The sequence below is a fragment of the Mus musculus genome, chromosome X (assembly GCF_000001635.26).
Source record: "Mus musculus strain C57BL/6J chromosome X, GRCm38.p6 C57BL/6J".
NCBI classification, from domain to species: domain Eukaryota; kingdom Metazoa; phylum Chordata; class Mammalia; order Rodentia; family Muridae; genus Mus; species Mus musculus.
Window position 1 is genome coordinate 12019418 of NC_000086.7, and position 6000 is coordinate 12025417.

Below are 6000 nucleotides of genomic sequence, written 5' to 3' on the forward strand. Positions count from 1 at the left end.
AGAAGCAACAATGGCTCCCTGCACATTACAGTGTGAGGGATCCTTTCTATATGGTGTAGGGTTGAAGGATCCAGATATAAGAAGGCAAGTACTGTATGATTTCCCCATAGACTGAGTTTCAAACCAAGCCAAACTGACCCATGCAGTCAGCAGCCAGAAAGATGGTTATCTCACGCTAGGGAGGGACATGATGGTGGGAGGTGGCCACTGGGGCAGCCTGGGAGGCAGGGAATGTTCTGTCCCTTAACTGGGTGCTGCTTGTGTCCAAGTGCAACGCGTCTCTTCAGTTTATGAGAATCCATTGGTAAGACTTGCACTTTCTGCCTGCCTGCAGTACATCAGCAACATGTGTTTTCTCAAAACCCACAGAAGCCCTCCCTTGGCTGGAGTGGATGGACCAATGAGGAAGGAAGAAATGGGCAGGGCAGGAAGTCTCCGTCCTGAAAAAGTTGATGAGATCTTGGTTTTGTGTTTTAATTTGTTCTTTTGTGTTCTTTTTTTGTGTGTGTGTGTGTGTGTATGTTTTTTAACATTTATATATCTATGGGGTGTGTGTGCACATCACAGTGAAAGACTGCAAGTCAGAAGACAACTTGAGAGAGTCTTTTCTTTCCTTCCCTATGGCTCCAACTCGGGTCATCAGGTCTGGCGACAGGTGCTCTCTTACCTACTGAGCCATCTCACTGAACCTTTGCTGTGTCATCTGAGGCAAGATCTATAACCTTGACTTCGCCTAAATTCTGTGCAGATAAGACCACTTTGAACTCCTGGCTCTCCTGCTTCTACCCTAAGCAGCAGGATTAGAGTGTACCCCTCCCAGGTATTTGTTGGTTTATTTATGTGTTTGTTTTGTGTGACCTAGCTTGCCTGGTACTTCCTATGGTCTCAGCTTTTCAGCAATGCTTCTAGTTGAGCCTCCCTAGTACTGGGACTGTAGGCATATGCCAGTATGTGACCACCGCCCCAATGCCTACGCTTTTGAGGCATATTCTCATTATGCTATCTAGGCTGGTCTAAAAGCTTACTATATAGTTTATAATAGTCCCAAACGGGTAGTCTTTTTTGTCACGCCAATCCCTTATGTGTGTCACACCCGTCTCAGGCTTGGTCAAGTTTAGCCTAGGGAATAGAGGAGTAAATGTTCAAGTAAGAGCTGAAGGGCTGGAAGTAGCCTGAGCCCTGGGGAATGGCATGAGAAGTCTGGGGAGCCTGGTGTTGGTGGCGCACGCCTTTAATCCAAGCACTGGGCAGGCAGAGGCAGGCGGATCTCTATGAGTTTGAGGCCACACACAGAGAAACCCTGTCTCAGAAAACAAACAGGCTTGGAAACTGGCTATTAGGAAAGAAGAGGCAGCTTTATATAAACGCTTTTCAGCCCGTCCTTACCAGTATCATTTGACAGTGGACCTGGAAAGGAGGGCTTGTGAGAGCCTATAAAGTCCTGAGTGAATTTGTATTATTGACATGAGCATGGTCTTGCCAAATATCCCAATTCCTCAGACCCATGGGAAAGACAAGGCCTTCTCCCAGCCAGTTTCAGAGGAATAACAAAGCCTTCCTCCCCTGGTCCAAGTGCAAATATTGACCAGTGGTCAACCTTTCACTAAAAACCAATGTGTGCAGAAAATATCAACTGCATCTTCCTCTTAGAGTCTGGATGCTGACATTGCACGCTGAAGCTATCAACCCAGACTCCTTCCTCCCTCCTCCCAGATGTCTGCAACCTGAGACAGCTCCCCTAGAGACCTCCTACTGAGATTAGCTAACCCACCTCCACCCAGTGAAGCTGGACGCAATAAACCCCATACAGCATACAGTTGCTGGGGTTTGTCTCCATTAGAGCGCACAGCCCAAGTGATCGCAGCAGCTTTTCTGTATGTGCACCTGTCCTTCATTCCTTGAGACCCAAGTTAAATCAATCCCTACATGACAAGACATTTGTCTTCTAAAAAGCTCACTTCCAGAGTGGCAGCTGAGTAACCAGCAGGACTGAAGACCTAGAACCTTCCCAAATGTGATCTAGGTAAGAGATGAAGGATGGGGATGGGGGAGGGGACAGAAGAACAGGGAGAGAATTTTAAGGGGCAGGTCAATGGAAGAATGGGAAAGACTGAAAACAAACAGGAGAATGAAAGGGGTATATGAATGCATCTCGATCACAAATAAAAATGCAGTCTGTTCAGCTCTCTATAAAGACAGTGTCCTTGAATTCTTAAGGACAGGATCAGCCATCAAAGGGATGCCCCGAATTTTCTCTGAAATAGATTCTTACCTTGGCATCCACAGCTGTGGACTCCTGAACTTGAATGGCAAACATTTTTTTTTTTCTGTTTCCTTTTCTTATCCTTGAAATGAGGCCTAGCATTTCCTTCAGGATCTACAAGTCTGCAGCGGGCACAACGGGCGCAGCACCACCTGGGACTTCATTGCCAATCAAAATCACCAAGCTTTTCATATCAGATTACAATTGATTCAGTTATCTCAATATATTGATCATACGCATACTCATCACTAATTCAAGATTATAATGTTTTCTGGGCCTGCTGGTTGATCTTATTTAATTTATAATGAAAGAGTCTTTGCACATCCCTCAGTGTTGATGTTATTCATGTTATAGAGCAAAGTACCATCCACATTTAGTGGCTAAAAACTACACAAGTTTTACATTTTTTCTAATTTTTATTTATCCTTGACAGTTATACATATATGTGTGTGTGTGTGTGTGTGTGTGTGTGTATGTATATATATATATTAGATATATAATCCTATCTATCCCTCCATCCCAATGCACCACTCCCACATTCATGCTATCCTTACCTCCATCTCTCCTCCTCCTCCTCCTCTTCCTCCTCCTGCTCCTCCTCCTCCCCTCCTCCTCCCCCCCTCCTCCTCCTCCTTCTCCTCCTCTTCTTCTTCTTCTTCTTCTTCTTCTTCTTCTTCTTCTTCTTCTTCTTCTTCTTCTTCTTCTTCTTCTTCTTTCCCCTAAATCCAATCCAATTAGTGTCACCTACTGGAATGTTGACTGATCTTGTTGGCTTAATCTTGAACAGATCTTGTGCAGGTGGCCGTAACTGCAGTGATGTGATGAGGACAATGGCCAGGTCATGTCCTCAATACTTTTCATAGTATTTCTTTCCATTCATCCTTCTACTTTCACATCTTTTTTCAACCCCCTTTTCCTCAATTTTCACTGAGCCTTAGGGGTTTGGTATAGATGTCCCATGTAGGCCTAAGCACTCAACAGTCACTTCTTATCACATGACCAGTTCTGAGTCTCTGTACTCACTGCTGCCCACTGCAGAAAGAAGGTTCCCTGACCAAGGTTGACAGCAGATCTATCAGTATCAACATATATATTTACAAGGCAGTTTGACAGCATGTCCATTCAGTAAAACCATAGCAGTAAGTTCCACACTAGGGCCTATGTCCTCTGAGCCATGGGGGTTAGATCAGGTCTCCACTACCAGGTATGAATTCCCTCTTGTGGAGCAGGCCTCCAATCCAATCAGAGAACAACTGGCTGTTGTCATAAGCTTTATGCCAAGGTTGTACCCCTGGCCATAGCCTGGCAGGTCAGCATGAAGAGATCACCACTGGCTGGTACCGTGAATGGCTTTGCAGTCCCAGCACTCTGCATGGCACCTGCTGACACTAAGAAACTCAAGCAGAAGGGAGGAACTTTTCACATCAGTTCCAGGTTGATTTCTCTGTAACTGAACCAATGTGTCATCTTCAGCACTAGTCTTTTGCCAACCAAAAGCAATGCCAATAGCCTGTGTGATTTTAGAGGCCTCTGGGGCCTCCCTGACTACTAATTCATAGGGAGGTAGCCTACACATGGTGCTGAGATTTTCAATGGATAACTCATGTCTTCTGGGAGAAGTATGTTCCACTCACGCAGAGCATCTGAGTTCAGACTCCTTTGGAGAACAAGAAACTTAGTGACACCATATATAAATTTTTGACAATTTATGGGAAAGGGCTGGAGAGATGGCTCAGTGGTTAAGAGCACTGATTGTTCTTCCAGAGGTCCTGAGTTCAAATCCCAGCAACCACATGGTGGCTTACAACCACCTGTGACTAGATCTGATGTCCTCTTCTGGTGTGTCTGAACACAACTACAGTGTACTCATATACATTAAAAAAGAAAAAAAAGTTATCTTCCTGTGTCCCCACACACAATTAATAGATTTTTAAAAGGGACAATTTATGGAGACAATGAGGACCATGACAATGTTGGTCGGTTGCACCTAGAAGCTTAGAGCTGACAAAGGAAGAAGATGAGCTCAGTAAACACTCTAAAGATTTTTTTTTTTAGTGTTTCCTGGAAAAGAATCTTCTCTCTAGCAGCCAAAGAGCTTAAACTTCAGAAAATCAAACCCAAGACCTCATCATGAGATTCAGAAATTTGGGATGGAAATGAGGGGGGGGGAGGACCAAAATGAGATTACAGACTACTGATGGATTTGTTTCAGCTGAGAAAGTAGTCTCTCCATCCTTAGCAGAAGATGTGCACACACACACACACACACACACACACACACACAGGGAGAGGGGTGTTTGGTTTTTAAAATAAGGGTCTCACTATGTAGCCTTGGATATCCTAGAACTCACTATATAGATCAGGTTAGCCTTAAACTCATAGGGATCTGCCTGCCTCTGCCTTCTGAGTGCTGGGATTAAAGGAATGCATAACCATACCTGGTTCCCCCCATTCTCTTTAAGGCAGGGTTTCACTATGTTGCGCTGGCTGTCCTGAAACTCACTATGTAGACCAGGCTGGCCTTGAACTCAGAGCTGCCTTCCCCTGCATCTACATCTAGAGTTCTACGATTATCATTATGTACCAGCACACCTGGTCATATTTTTTAATTAGCTTATACATTCGCTGTTTTCCATAAATATTCTTTCTCTCTCTCTCTCTCTCTCTCTCTCTCTCTCTCTCTCTCTCTCTCTCTCTCTCCCTTCCTTCCTTCCTTCCTTCCTTTCTCTCTCTCTCTCTCTCTCTCCCTCCCTCCCTCCCATCCTTCCTTCCTTCCTTCCTTCCTTCCTTCCTTCCTTCCTTTCTTTTATGCATTCTTAGATTTGGTTTACCCACCCCTATTCCTCCACCCCAATCTCCAATTGAAACTTTAACCCTCAGCATCCCTTCGCACCTACCTTCATAGCACATGAGTACGGTTATCCCCTTGTCCTTGTCCTCTCATGAGCCTTTTTTCTTTTCTTTTTTCTCTTCCTCCTCCTCTTCCTCCTTCTCCTTTTCTAGTCTTCCTACATTCCTCTTCTGGGTGCTGGGATCACTATAATGCACCACCACATCCATTTTAAGGGGTGCTGTGAATGGAGCCCAGGGCTTTTGTTGTCATTTTGTTTTGGTAGAATCTCATTCTATAGCCTAGACCAGACTAGAACTCATGGCAATCCTTCTGTCTCCGCATCCTGAATGCTGGAATTACAGGTATTCACCAACATGCCAGGCTAGCTTTTGCTCTTAAGCCTATGGTTTAGGCAGTGAGATAGGGGCCTGGTGTTCTGGTGTTTCCCTTTAATACCAGCACCAGGAAGGCAGAAGCAGGGGCAGGTGGAGAGCTGTGAGTTCAAGGCCACCTTGGTTTACTTAGTGAGTTCTAGGACAGCCCAGACTGTCTAGGACTACACAGTCAGATGCTGCCTCAAATAAACACAAGCAAACAGAATGTAGGCAGAGGGTTGGTAGGATATTTCATCTCTGCTCCAGGCGATTGTAGAGGACTCAGATGGGATGGCAGAAACCATTGGGACAGGGACTGGGAATGGAGGCTCTTGGGACATTTCTGCCTCACTCTTTCTCTAGAAAATCCTCTGACTTCTCCAAGTTCCATCAGAGTGAGCAAGCACACCACTCTAACCCTTTTGTTCCCTAGCTTGCCTTTTGTTTTGTTTTCTTTTGTTTGTTTAAGGCAAGCTCTCAGTTACCCAGGCTTTCCCACAACTACTGGGCTCAAGTGATTCCCCTAACCT